The sequence below is a fragment of the Giraffa tippelskirchi genome, chromosome 5 (assembly GCF_054371585.1).
Source record: "Giraffa tippelskirchi isolate mGirTip1 chromosome 5, T2T-mGirTip1v1.2.pri, whole genome shotgun sequence".
NCBI classification, from domain to species: Eukaryota; Metazoa; Chordata; class Mammalia; order Artiodactyla; family Giraffidae; genus Giraffa; species Giraffa tippelskirchi.
Window position 1 is genome coordinate 14,353,153 of NC_137279.1, and position 15,473 is coordinate 14,368,625.

At 38.0% G+C, this 15,473-nt stretch overlaps 1 protein-coding gene across 4 annotated transcripts in view; it reads right to left on the bottom strand.

Annotated features, from left to right (window-relative positions):
- Window positions 1-15,473, bottom strand: part of RNF2 (ring finger protein 2) — a 37,033-nt gene that overhangs the window by 18,424 nt on the left and 3,136 nt on the right. Inside the window, exon 2 of one of the 4 annotated variants that reach the window (XM_081492224.1) lies at window positions 7,461-7,512. The exons of 2 other annotated variants lie outside the window; for them this stretch is intronic. The gene's annotated coding sequence lies outside the window, so the exon portion shown is untranslated. Of the gene's footprint in view, window positions 1-7,424; window positions 7,513-15,473 lie in introns of all 4 variants that reach the window. One more of the 4 variants, XM_081492227.1, reaches the window with a different exon arrangement.

Genomic DNA, 15,473 nt, shown 5'->3' on the forward strand with positions numbered 1-15,473 from the left:
GTTGCTCTCTTATAAAGACACATGTAATTAACATATTTAGAACCCACCCAGACAACCCAGGGTAATCTCCTTGTATCAAAATCTTTAACTTAATGACATGTACAAAGACTCCTCTCCTCTAAAAAAGTAACATTACAGATTGCAGAGATTTGGATGTGGGTATCTTGGGGGGGGGGCGGTGGCAGGGGTCCATTTTTCAGCCTACCAGGACTGCCAAGGAGCCAACACTTATGTCTTTATTCTGTATATGATTTAAGGTTTTTTTAAAAACTGTGAGCCATATATCAGAAAACACAACCACTTTTAAAGTACTCAGATTATCCCATTTTCCTAGAAAGCATCTTTCTTCATTTGCTTGAGATCCCCACCACTATGAAACAAAACTATGAAACTCTTTTTTTCCCCCTATATTAAGAAACTTATCTTTTTCTTCCATGGTTATTGCCATCTTTGAACACAAAGTAAATAAAGGTCACATCAAAATTAACTCCCCCAATCTTTAGCATTTTTCTTTTCCTCTTGCATTTCATTATACAACATGCGAATGAGCAAACAATTTGTTCCTTAATTAAAACACTGCTTGCTCACAGGATACAGGTGTAAAAAGAGTTTAAAAATTTATTCAAGACTAGGCCAACCACGGAGCAATAATAAATTCTGAGTAACCGATCCAACTGCCATCATAACACTGCCTGCAGTAAGCATCACCTCATAAAAACCACTCACAGCAGTTTAATCTAAAGCTACAGCTGTAAGACAGATACTGATTTCTGTAAGCTTCTAAAAATGCAAAGAAAAGTGTTCTTTATTGGGAAAGTTGTTTTTGGATTCAACATCTGGAATAAAAAGCTAAATTACTTTCAGTAACCCAACAGCTTTATTGAAAAAGAAAAAATAATCAATTCCTATTTGGATTATATTTTTTCACACTATGGAACATAGAGCAGGAACCTTTCAAAGGTGATTTACCAAATCTTCATCATCCAGCCTTAATTAAGTTTTTGAGTACTGTTGGTAACAGACTTCACATTTTTTGGTCTCTATATAAAATTAAGTTATTGTCACAGGAAAAATAAATGCTTTAAGATATTTTTAAAGCATTTAAAATGCAGATCTAGATAATTTAGTGTAATCTGTGCCCTCCGATAATACTTCTCATTACTATTTCACCTCTTCTAACATTACTCCTTCAGTTCCCCCACCCCTATGGATACTTTCTTAACAGCCCAAGTCAGTCTTTCCCCAAGACTTCAGAATGCATCTATCAAGGGTTATTATCAGCCAACACCAGTTATATGAGCAGCAGCCTGGTTTTCATTCTGTCCCTTTGTGTATCCATCTGAGATGTTTCGAGCTGTGATGCTGGAGAAGACACCTGGGAGTCCCATGAACAGCAAGGAGATCAAACCAGTCAATTCTAAAGGAAATCAACCCTGAATATTCATTGGAAGGACTGATGCTGAAGCTCCAATACTTTGGCCACCTGATGCAAAGAGCCAATTCACTGGAAAAAATGCTGATACTAGGAAAGACTGAAGGCAGGAGAAGGGGATGACAGATGAGATGGTTGGATGGCATCACCGACTCAATGGACATGTGTTTGAGTAAGCTCCAGGAGTTGATGAAGGACAGGGAAGCCTGGCGTGCTGCAGTCCATGGGGTCGCAAAGAGTCAGACATGACTCAGGGACTGAACTGATCACAGAGGTGGGCTTCCCAAGTGAGTCCACCTGCCAATGCAAGAGACACAGATTCAATCCCTAAGTCAGGAGGATCCCTTGGAGAAGGAAATGGCAACCCACCCCAGTATTCTTGCCTGGGAAATCCCATGGACAGAAGAGCCCGGTGGGCTACAGTCAACAGGGTCATAAAAGAGTGAGACACGACTGAGCAACTAAACAAGAATCAGAGGGTCCTTAAAAAAAGAGAAGGCAATGTGATGGAGGCAGAGATATAAATCAAAGAAAGAAATCTGAAGATGCTATACTGCTGGCTTGACAATGGAGGAAGAATCTGTGAGCCCAAGGGCTGTAGCTGTAGCAGCCTCTAGAAGCTAATGAAGAAAGGAACATGAATTCTCCCCTACAGCCTCCAGAAGGAACACAGCCCTGTCAACACCTTGATTCTGCAAGACCCACTGTGAACTTCTTGCTGTCAGAACTGTAAGATAACAAACTTGTGTTACTTTTAAGCCACCATATTGTGGTAACTTATCATCACAGCAATAGGAATCTAATATTCCACCTGAAGCCAAATTACCAAGAGAAAGCCAAAGGAAGAGTGGGACAAAGTGAAAAAAAAAAATGAATTTCAGTTAACTTGTCCAATAGTCTTGTCTTCTGCCAGAAGAAAATTAATGCACTCACAGGAAAAATAATCTTAATCTAGAGATGTAGTTCTCAAATTTGGCTCCATACAGGAATCACCTGGAGAGCTTTAACACAATTCTGATACCAAGATTCCATTTCAGACTAACTGAATTATCTCTGGGGCTCTTGTATGGTTAGAAAGACAACCAGAAGGTTTTTATGCATAGCCAGGGTGGAGAACCTACTGTTCTAGCTAAAGATTAGTTTTAAGTGATCCAAGGAAACTTCTGGGATTTCCAAATGGTACAAAGTTCTTGAAATTGTCCCCCCAAAAGATGTGGTTCTCCATTATTCATTAAATATGTTTTGTTGACTTTATATTTGACAGTAAGAAGTTGTCTAGGCAAATTCCTAAAGGCAAAATTACTGGCTCAAATGGCAGGTAACATTTTTTATTCAAATACTGCTAAATTGCTAGACCACTGTACCCTCCTACCAATTAAGAATCAGCACACTTTGTTAAAAAGCCTGCCCAATTTGATAGGTGACAAATAATATTTCATTGTTGTTTTCATTTGCAAGTTTCAACCATGAGTGAAACTGAGTACATCTTCACAGCTTTATTGGCCACTTTGGGGGATCGGTCAATTACTTATTCATATTCACTTCTATTAGTTTTTTAAAAGGTAATTTGCAAGAATCTTTTCTGCTAAGGAAATCAACCTTTTGCCTGTCACGACTGTTAAATATTTCCCCCCAGTTTGTTGCCTTTTGCCTTCGGCTTCTTTAAGCCACAGATTTTATTTTTTACGTATCTTTAATGTATCTTTCCCTCTATGGCGTCTTTGAAAAGCTAATCCATACTCTAAGATTATAAACAACATCAACTTTATTCTACTTTATTCTAATGCTTTCAGAATTTCATATTTCACAAAGGTTGGGAACTTTTCCCCTCCACCCACCCCAACTGTCCCGGTATCATTTACTGTTTAGTTCATCTCTTCTCCATTGATGGAAGTTATCATGCTTTTAACTTACAACAAAGATGGGAAAAAAGGAAAAAAAATGTATATGTGTGTGTGTGTGTGTGTATACACACACACACACACATATATCCTTATGTAATATGTATGTATGTGTACATGAAAAACTCTGAAGTAAAAGCTTAACACACTTTTTACATAGTCAACAATAAATATAATGTCTAATTCAGGTATAAAGAGTTTACAAACTGCCATAAGGTTATGGAAAATCAAAGTAAGCATTATGCACACTGTCTCTTCCTTACCCCTCTCCAAAGCAACACAACTGTCACCAGGCTGACTTCCTCACAAGCAGTGAGGAATAAAGGCCCCCAGTGGTTTTTTCCTGTGGTTGTACTCATTCTTGCAAAATACTTGTGTCCACTAGGTGGAGACAATTTTATAATAGAAACCTGGTTACTGAAACCGGAGTAGCCACAAATTTTCACAAATATACACAAATAGTAAAGAAGGTCTGCTTTCAATTTTGGGGTAAACTAAGGCTAGTCATTTTAACTGAGGATCCAGTTTCCTTATTTGTAAATTTAAGAATTTATATTAAGTAATACCAAGAGCCCCCCTTAGCTCTAATATTTTATAGCTCAAAAGGCTTTCCTAAATGTCCTTTCCCCAACAGCTCAGCACCAAAAAATCTGCCTGTCTATGCAGGAGACACAAGGTTGATCCCTGAGTCGTGAAGATCCCCTGGAGGAGGAAATGGCAACCCACTCCAGTATTCTTGCCTAGGAAATCCCATGGACAGAGAAGCCTGGCAGGCTACAGTCCAAAGGGTCGCAAAGAGTCAGACTGGACTAAGCAACTAAGTATGTCCTTTTGGGCTAAGAAGGTATTCTACTTCCAGCAACTTCTTTCAACTTGAAAACTTCACCAACCAAAACCAGTCATTTCCTCCAATCTTTTTTTCCAAAGCTGATCAAAAAGTATTGTGTATTAAAGTTCACACACCTAGCATTCCAGGTCACATACAAGGTTTTCTGCACTTCCTCATATATACTTTTCCACATCCATCTGGCATGCTTGCACACATATTTTAAACAATGAGCTAGCCATAGATTTTCCTCTGAACTGGTATCTTTGTGCTACAAGTCGTACATCTGGAGAAGTTTCTTTGCTTTTTCCCTCGTATTATTTTTTTCTTCTTTGCTCCATTTGGTCAGAACCTTCCATTTTTGTTGATTTCCTGAATTCTTAGTTGTCTGGCCCTCTGACAGGACATTCCCTGCACTTATACTTCAGCTCCTGGTTCTCATCTGCCGGTCTAGATTTTGTAACCCTTCTAAAATTGTATCAACCTCTGCTTGCCTAAGGGGTTCCCAGTCAGCTGCTGCATCCAGTTTTTTGAATCTAGTGAACTACTGCCAAACTACTGATTTACTTAGCTCTCAAACTCAGGCACAATCTAGATTCTCAGCCCCGAACATGCACCAACTCTACCACAAACTAACCACATTCTTAGAGAAGGATTAATTTTCATTCTCCCCATGCTTCAAAATCGAGACACACCGTACACTGTTAATTTCCTGAGCAGAGCAGAAAAATTCTGAGTTCTTAAGTTGAGCAAGAGGAGCTACCAACTTCATTTCACATCCCTACCCAGATGACAGGGAACTGTAAACAGGGCAACATATTGACTGTGTAAACAGCTTACTACTGACTATGGACTACTGCTCCATGACGTCAGCACACATGGTTGGCTCCCAATAAAAATCTGCAGATTTAATGGCAGAAACAGATCAGTATTTCTATCTCTAAGAGGGAGATGTGACGCACAAGGAAAGCATAAAGCAAAGCTTGAAGATTTACATATGCTTATCAATAACGGCAAAGCTAAAAACAGACTTCTAACAACTAATGACTTTTAGTCCAAAACCCCACATGCCAGAATAAATGTTTAACAACTTTTGAAAAGTGGTACACCTCCCTTTCCTGGGAGGAGAAATGCCCATCAAGTGCAGATTCCTGCCAGAAGGAGCAGAGATGCTGCTGAACACACTTCAGCAAGTGACCACACACGAGGTAACAGCAACATTCCCTACGTCACAGAAAACAGACAAACAGGGTCTACATTTCTCACAAGGGCATACATACTTCGTTGAAAAATTAAGCTGTAGAAAGTGACTGATACAGAAAATAAAAAATCACATTGGGAAAGATAAGAGAGAAAGCTGAAGGCTGATGCCTCCACATTCTCCCAACAGCAACTGGAATAACCCTTTCAGAAAACAGCAAGGCAATTCATTTCCAGAGATACAAAACATTCATAATCTTTCACCCAGTAATCCCAGTCTGAGAAAATAACACTATTAATAATAACAGGTAACATTTATATTTATCACTTTATACGAAATCTTTCTTAATCCTAACAACCCTATGAAATATGTACTATTAACTGCCCTCATTTAATAAATCAAGCCGAAATATAAATAACTATATAAACAAGCAACCAACTGGCTTAAAGTTTGCAGTGTCAGAGTAAAGACTCAAAACTCAGGTCTGCTTGACTAAGAAAGCCAGGCCCTTAACTATCACACCAATTATTATTCCTACTACAACAGTAAAAATGCCGTCAGCATGGACACATCTGCTGCATTATCAACAATGGGAAATTTCTTCAATCATTAAAAATAACAATTAGTCATGCTATGTGCAATGATGAGTAATACTTGTAAGCCAAAGAGACGAAAGAGACCACTAACTTGTAGCTGTGCTACAATTTGTTGTTGTTGAGTCGATCAGTCGTGTCTGACTTTTTTGCACCCCCACAGACTGTAGCTTGCCAGGCTTCTCTGTCCATGGGACTCCCCAGGCAAGAATACTGGAGGGGGTTGTCATTTCCTTCTCCAGGGGACCTTCCCAACCCAGGGATGGAACCCAGGTCTCCTGCATCTCCTGTATTGGCAGGCGGATTCTTTACTACTGCGCCATCAGGAAAGCCCTGTGCTACAATTACAGCTATGTAAAAGTTAACATTTTAGAAGGCAGCATGGAGTTGTCAGCAGTGTGTGGAGAGGGTTTCCCTCCATTTTCCAACTCCCACTACTATTATGACCAAAATACAACAGGCATAGGTTTGAACAGTTTTAAAACAATAGTTAGAGGAGTAAAGAATGTGTTTCTGGTGTCACTTTGGCACACAGGGTAGATTTTCTCTTGCAGAAAAGCAACTATTATGGAAAACAGTAGCAGCCAGACTGGGATTTAGGAGACCTCAATTCTCATTGTGGATTCTTGATACAATTTCAAAATGTAAACTGATTTCTCTTCTGCTCTTATCTCCCGGTTTCTGCAACTTGCATCAAAAAAAAAGTTTAAAACTGGCAAAAAGCAGAGCCTGCAGTTTCAAAGGCTGGAGTCTTAGAAGAAAAAAGAAATCAGAAATTTTAAGGATAGAAAGATGTGTTACAGCTCTAATAAATCTAAAGGTTAGCATAATATCTAGATTCATGAAAGCAGCAAAAATTTGGCATAGCTCAAATATACCAGAAATCAACATGACTTTGAGCAAGTCAATATACAGCTTTTAATCTCTTTATCTATAAAATGAGCGTATTTTAGGAAATACATACTTATTTTCAATGTCCATTAGGGCAGAGTTCCTTATTAGCAATTAAAAAATATATTTAAATGTGTATATATTAAAAATGTATAAAAAATGTATAGACACATATATGTCTACTAGGGTAAAGCTACTTATTAGCAATTAGCGTTCAAAAATCTTTATGTGGGTTCTTCAAATAACCAATATTAAGAAGAGAAAAACATAATAATACTATAATAAAGAACTTAAGTAGCTAAAGCAGCAAAACTCATTGTCTCATAAGGAAAATTTATCCTATATTAAACAATAAATGGAAAGGAAAACCAACATTAATTTGATACAAGACACTATTTTCCAGCACTTTTTAAAAATAGCTTTCCCTCTACCTCTACTTTTTAAACAAAATCCTGTAAGTTCATGGCCCTCGCTTAATTTTTCTGAGTCTATATGCCCCTTGAGAATCTGATGAAAGCTAGGAATTCTTATCTTGGGGGAGGGAATATAAAGATAAAAAAACACAAAAGAACACACATACAAAATTTCAGAGTATTCATGGATCCTTAAGAGATACCTGGCTGAAGGCCGAGAACACTTGCTCCACAATGTCTAAAAGAGTTCCAAATCTGAAACAAGGAAACAGAGGTTACCTTCTCTCTTTCTCAGTTTTCTTCAGCTGTACTACACAACAAGCTGTTGCCAACAATGATGCATTTATTCTAAGCAAAAATAAACAAACAGGACTTAATCAAACTTAAAAGTTTTTGCAAAGCAAAAGAAACCATAAACAAAATGAAAAGAATCTACAGAATGGCAGAAAATATTTCCAAATGATGCGACTGACAAGGGATTACATTCCAAAACATACAAATAGCTCATACAGCTCAACCACAACAACAAAAACCCGAAAACCAAACAACCCAATTGAAAAATAGGCAAATTACTGAAATAGACATTTCTCCAAAGAAGACATACAGATGGCCAATAACCATATAAAAAGATGTTCAACATCACTAATTATTAGAGAAACACAAATCAAAACTATATAAGGCACTGTCTTACTCCATCCAGAATGGCCATAATCAAAGTAAACAAATAACAAATGTTGAAGAGGATGTAGAGAAAAGGGAACTTTCCTACACTCTTGGTGAGAATGCAAGCTGGTGCAGCCATTATGGAGACCAGTATGGCAGTTCCTCAAAAGACTTAAAATTGAGTTGCCATATGATCCAGCAATCCCAGTCCTGGGCACGTATCCAGACAAAACTATAATTTGAAATGATACACGCACCCCTAAATTCACAGCAGCACTGCTTACAAAGCCAACTGTCTATGACAGATGAATGGATAAAGAAGATGCGGTACATATACACAGTTGAATACTACTCAGCCATAAAAAGGACTTAAACAACACCATTTGCAGCAACGTGGATAGACCTAGAGACTCGTACTAAAGGAAGTCAAGTCAGAAAAAGAAAGACGGATCCATATAATATCACTTATGTGTAATCTACAATATGACACAAATGCACCTATCGGTAATACAGAAACAGATGTGTGGTTGCCAAGGGGGAGAGGTATTAGGGAGGGAAGGACTAGGAATTTGGGATTAGCACATGCAAACTAGTAATATATAGCATGGATAAACAACAAGGTCCTACTGCACAGCACAGCAAACTATATTCAATATCCTGTGATAAACCATATGGTAAAGAATGTATGTATCCATATAACTGAATCACTTTGCTGTACAGCAGAAAATAACACAACATTGTAAATCAACTACGTGTTGCTGTGTGCTGTACTCAGTTGCTCGGTCGTGTCCAATATTTTGCGAACCCATGGACTGTAGCCAGCCAGGCTCTTTTGTCCATGGAATTTTTCAAGCAAGTATACTGGAGTGGGTTCGCATTTCCTACTCCAGGGGATCTTTCTGACCCAGGGATTGAACCTGTGTCTCCCGGGTCTCCTGCACTGGCAGGCAAATTCTTTACCACTGCACTACCAGGAAAGCCTTTAATCAACTATACTTCAATTTTTTTTAAAAAAAAGACAGGTTTGTTCTTACAAAGATAAACTATGGAGACAATAGGTGCTACTTGTTAAATACTTCCATCTGGCTGCCACAAGGAAGGATGTACTTCCCTACCAACATCAGTACAAAGCTAAGAGGAACCTTAGGATCCAACCACAAGGAAATGGATAAATACGCCATGGTACATCCACTTGAAATATCACACAATCATCAAAAATGTTACCAAGTTGGTTATGGACTAGAAAATGTTAGTAATATCTAAAGTTAGGTTTTAAAATACACACAAATTTAGCCTTATATAAAAAACACAGGTAAAATTATGTTTTAAAAAGCCCAAAGCTAAAATTTATTTCCAAAAGGAAATACATCAAAATTTAAGAGCAATTAAAATTGAATACTGAAAGCATGATTTTTCCAGTTCTTAAATTTTTCAATATTAAAAAAATTTTAAATAAACTGACAACTGAAAATTATTATATTGGTTAAAAAGACAACTTAATAACATCGATTTTTCCCCATTCTTAGCTCTTAATTACTTTTAAAAGGACTGAGCAGCATATTGCACATAGGAATTAAAACTAAAAACAATCCATTTAAGAAGTGAATGACAGTTTATGTACTCTGTGAAACTTCAAAAGTTTCAGAATAAAATTAATTGACATTAATAATCATGTTACTTAAATTATACAAAACTGTAACATTAGTTTTTCAAAAGTTATAGACTTCTGGGGAAAAAATATTTCAGGAGACTAAACTATGGTTTCCATGGTGGCTCAGATGGTAAAGCGTCTGCTTGCAATGCAGAAGACCCAGGTTCAATCCCTGGGTTAGGAAGATCACCTAGAGAAGGAAATGGCAACCCACGCCAGTACTCTTGCCTGAAAAATTCCACGGACAGAGGGGCCTGGCGGGCTACAGTCCATGGGATCGCAAAAAGTCGGACACAACTGAGCGACTTCACCTTTTGTTAAACTGTGATAAATTATGACTGGTTAACTCAAATTAGTAAATGAGACCCATATCTGAAGACAAACATAATCAATTATAACATTAGTAATGGAGAAATTTAGTCTTAATATTTCAGACAATACTCAACTATCAATATCCTAGAGTCTTCAACATGTTACCATTACTTTACAATTTAGAAGAGGAAATATTCCTAGAGGACAGTACCTCACAAAAAATAAAGCTATAAAAAAACATCTTTCCACTAATTCAACAAGGCATGTTTTCCTCACAAATATGTCAATTAAAACTTTTAAGATCAAGGATAAGAGGGTAAGTTCATTAAAACTAAACAGCAGATGTAATTTCTAATCCTGCTAAATGTATTTTTAAAAGTATAGAGATTTTTCTCTAAGTGATATTATAAAACAACATAAATAAAACCAAAATAGGTAGTTTCCAGGAAAAATAGTAATAGCATCTATTTCTGCTGCTCCTTCAGGCCCCTGTCATTTAAACAATCTGTGAAGTGGTAGTTTTGGTCCTACGTGTATAAATTTCAGGTATCGTCTCATAAGATATTCAGTCCTGGTGAAAAGAAATTAATGAAGCACATAGACCTTAACAGACAGTTACTTGAGGAGATTGAGAATACTACACAATTGACCAGACCTGGGGAAAGCAGGGTTATAGGACATCCACAACTCCTCCTACACCCCATATTTTCACTCTAACAACCTTCTTTTAAATATGGAGACTCAAAAACTTGAAAGTAGACACACAACTATTCCCAAGATCCATGTCACAGATCAATCTGTCTCTTTCTTAACATACATCCTCTTATATTTACAACGCTCTTTGCTGTTTACCCCCTTTTACCTACATTACCTCTTATATCTTTACAAATAACCTCCAAGTTCAATGGGGATGCAACTTTTTTATTATTATTTTTATCGAAAAGAAAATAGACAGGCCAAGAAGCTTGCTAGTAGTGGAACCAGGCCTAGAAACCAAGTCTCCTGCCTTCAGTTCTGAAGCTCCTTCTTCCATGCACAACACTACCCCTCTGTAATACAGGAAAGCCTTCCATAAAACATTTGGCTGGCTTCCAAGACAGCCGTCCCAGGCTGAATTAGACTCTATATAGTAAATAGTATAAATAGTGAGGGTTTAATGCAATTACTGGCATAGAGGCATACATCTTTTTATAAGTGAAAAATCAGTTGGTTTTAAGTTAAACCAACATAGTCTGTGTATGGTGGGGGAAACAAGCAGACTACTTCTAAAAACAAGTCAAAATGAAGTATGCAGATCTGCACATTTCACACTAGCTAACAGAGGCAGCATAATCAACACAGGGAGTAGATAAAAAGAAAACAGTGGACAACTAAAAAGAATAATGTAAAAAGAAACTGCATGATGCTTTTATTTTTAGGAAATAAAATGAGGGGCTTGTCTTTTCTTCCTCCCTCCATCCCGAAATAATGGAAATTTTAAAGGCTATAAAATAGTAAAAGAAGTGGAAGAGGATTTTATTTAGTAGCCATCAAATGAAATCCCTACCAAAATGGCTGGCTCTGGAATATAACACATCAAAAATCCAAAGTCCTATTTCTAGTTCAGTTACTGGTAGTATACAGCTTATATGAACCAATTATTTTAAGCTTTCAATTCTCACATCTATAAAATCATAACACTCTAGCCAAATTATTTGCTCATGACCTTGCCAAATTATTTGCTCATGACCTTGGAAGGAGGAAACAATGTCTACAAAGGTAATAAGCAATACTTTAATCCCCATTATCCACTACAAAAATAACTATTTCTCAAACATCTTCTAGGTGTGAAGTACTAAGCTAGGCTAAAAGTACAGAGAAAATGATGATATTTATAATCTAAAAAAATAAAGCAAAGAGAAGTACTTAACTAAAGACAATCACTGCATGATAAAATTAAGGCATCCCAGAGAAATGGCTTTCATAGGACATCAAACAGAATGAACTTGGGTTTGATCAAGACACCAAACAAAAACAGTGGTCATAAGGTTTAGCTGGGAAAAGAGGCAAGAAGGTTGCTATGTCCTTTGGATTTCCAAAGCACATCATTTATGTATTATTGCATTTAACACTCTGTACAGTAGTTTGTCATCTCCAATTAGATTGTAAATTCCTCAAGGACAGAGACCTTATTCAATTCACTTTTATATTCCTAAACCCTAGCAGAGGATCTGGCACACAGAAGATAATCAATAAATGTTTTTTAAACAGGCGAGGTAAGGACAGGATTCCCTATCTAAATTATTTTAATCTATATTACTTGTGTTGGCAATTTGATCTCTGGTTCCTCTGCCTTTTCTAAAACCAGCTTGAACATCTGGAAGTTCACGGTTCACATATTGCTGAAGCCTGGCTTGGAGAATTTTGAGCATTACTGTACTAGATGTTCAAGCTGGTTTTAGAAAAGGCAGAGGAACCAGAGATCAAATTGCCAACATCCGCTGGATCATCAAAAAAGCAAGAGAGTTCCAGAAAAACATCTGTTTCTGCTTTATTGACTATACCAAAGCCTTTGACTGTGTGGATCACAATAAACTGTGGAAAATTCTGAAAGAGATGGGAATACCAGACCATGTCTCGAGAAACCTGTATGCAGGTCAGGAAGCAATAGTTACAACTGGACATGGAACAACAGACTGGTTCCAAACAGGAAAAGGAGGCTGTATATTGTCACCCTGCTTATTTAACTTATATGCAGAGTACATCATGAGAAACACTGGGCTGGAAGAAACACAAGCTGGAATCAAGATTATCGGGAGAAATATCAATAACCTCAGATATGCAAATGACACCACCCTTATGGCAGAAAGTGAAGAAGAAATAAAGAGCCTCTTGATGAAAGTGAAAGAGGAGAGTGAAAAAGTTGGCTTAAAGCTCAACGTTCAGAAAACTAAGATCATGGCATCTGGTCCCATCACTTCATGGGAAATACATGGGGAAACAGCGCCAACAGTGTCAGACTTTATTTTTGGGGGCTCCAAAATCACTGCTGATGGTGATTGCAGCCATGAAATTAAAAGACGCTTACTCCTTGGAAGGAAGGTTATGACCAACCTAGATAGCCTATTTAAAAGCAGAGACATTACTTTGCCAACAAAGGTCCGTCTAGTCAAGGCTATGGTTTTTCCAGTGGTCATGTATGGATGTGAGAGTTGGACGGTGAAGAAAGCTGAGCACTGAAGAATTGATGCTTTTGAACTGTGGTGTTGGAGAAGACTCTTGAGAGTCCCTTGGACTGCAAGGAGATCCAACCAGTCCATCCTAAAGGAGATCAGTCCTGGGTGTTCATTGGAAGGACTGATGTTGAAGCTGAAACTCCAATACTTTGGCCACCTGATGCGCAGAGCTGACTCATTGGAAAAGACCCTGATGCTGGGAAGGATTGGGGGCAGGAGGAGAAGGGGACCACAGAGGATGAGATGGTTGGATGGCATCACCGACTCAACGGACATGGGTTTGAGTAAACTCCGGGAGCTGGTGATGGACAGGGAGGCCTGGTGTGCTACGATTCATGGGGTCACAAAGAGTCGGACACGACTGAGCCACTGAACTGAACTGATATTACTTATGCAGGTCATTTACTCCTTGTCTCTCAACTCCAAAATCACCACTCTAGACTGCTCTGTGGTGCTGGGCTGAGACTGTGCAACTGTATTTCACCAACTCTTCTGCCAGGGGAGGTCCATGTTAGGCTTTGCCAATGGAGGTAAGAAAGCAGTAAAAGGGCTGAGGGGACCTCCCTCTAGTCACTGGCAGCAACAACTGGTTCCAGCCTCCAGCTTCTTTGGGTATTCCCCAGAACTAGCCTAATCAGCAGCTCAACAAGGCTGACCTCAAAAGTTCAGAACCAGGCCAATAGAAACTCTTCTCTGAGCTCTCTGATTAATGTTCTCTTTCTGCTGTTACATTCATCTAACCATCTCCCTGTATTAAATGCCTTCTGTTCAAACTCCTATTGAACTTTCTATTTTGTCTGCTGCTGTTGCTGCTGCTAAGTCGCTTCAGTCGGGTCCGACTCTGTGCAACCCCATGGACTGCAGCCCACCAGGCTCCTCTGTCCATGGGATTTTCCAGGCAAGAGTACTGGAGTGGGGTGCCATTGCCTTCTCCGTCTATTTTGTCTATTGGACACTAATTCCCTGTTCTTCTAACTGCTCTCCTCTGAGATATCTTGCTGCTTTATTAAAGGGGAAAGTAAAGGAACTTTGAAATTATTCCTACAGATAAAATATATTTTAGAAAGAATAATACCAAACCCTTTAAATTTGTGTCTGTTACGTTGCAACACAAATATCACTTAACTTTTGCAATTTAAACTATCCAGCACGCAAAGAAACATAAAAAAGAGGGGAAATGAGAAATATTTAAACAGTTCAGGCTATTCCAAGCACACCCCCCACGTTCTCTCAGTGGAGCACATGCATCCTAGAAAAAATGAGAGTACAGCTGATCTGCGATTCCTCAGTGGTCTCAGTTCCCACAAGCCTCTCCTAGTATGAGCATGACGACATGCTGAATGTGATTCTTAAATTTAAGGATTTGTTTTTTTTTGCTGTGTTCAACATGGCCCATAGTGCAGGCTGACTACTTCATCTAGTGTTCAACAAAAGAAACAGCAATCTGTTCCAACACTAAAGCTGAACTGAACTTACTGATATGTTCTTCCCATCCTGAGATATTTCAAGCATAACTTTTTATTATATGTGATTTTCATTTTACACATTGACTTTAAAAGCAAACTTCTTCATAAAATACAACTCCATGCTACAGCAGAGACACAGAAAGAAATCCCTCCTGCAGGAGAGCCCCGAATCAATACAACTGTTGAAAACAAATGACCAAAATGCTTTGGTATTTTTATATGGTTTGTTACTTCATTTAATAAGATGTCCTCACTAGACAATTTAATCTGAGGTTAATCTCAAAAAATAATTTTTCATTATTGTACTTAATAAACTAAATTTTGTAAATTATGACAAAATGGCAGAAAGTAGAGAAAAGGCAAATTCAAACAATAAAAATCTTTCTCAGAATTCTTAGTAATGTATTTATATAGCTCTTGAGCATCCAAAGAAAGTATCACTAGGCCCAGACACATTAGTCCACTTTAGCTGCCTAATAACCATAAGACAAAAGAGAAGTGAAAAAAATTTTAAACTTGAAAGTTCCACTGGAATTCCTCCACACAGCATAAAAATGGAGAGTGGGTCACCTGCCCGCTTAGCACCTATAAAGTCGGGGACTCATCACCTAGCTCCTGCCTATGGACATAATAACACTAGTTGCTACTTAACTGCCAAAAGTTTTGTTACCATAGTCAGTATATCTATGTAAAATCAACCAAGCTCCACACCTAACAAGGGACACCGGAGGACCTGTTTGACACATGAGGTAGAAAAAATGAAAAATCTGACAGGGGAACAGACAGGATATCTCAACCTATAGAGAATGGACAGGGTCAATTTTACTGTACCTCTGTACTCAAATTATATGAGGATCTACTCATTTCAATGCAAATAATCATTCAATATGTTACTAGAATAACATTGAT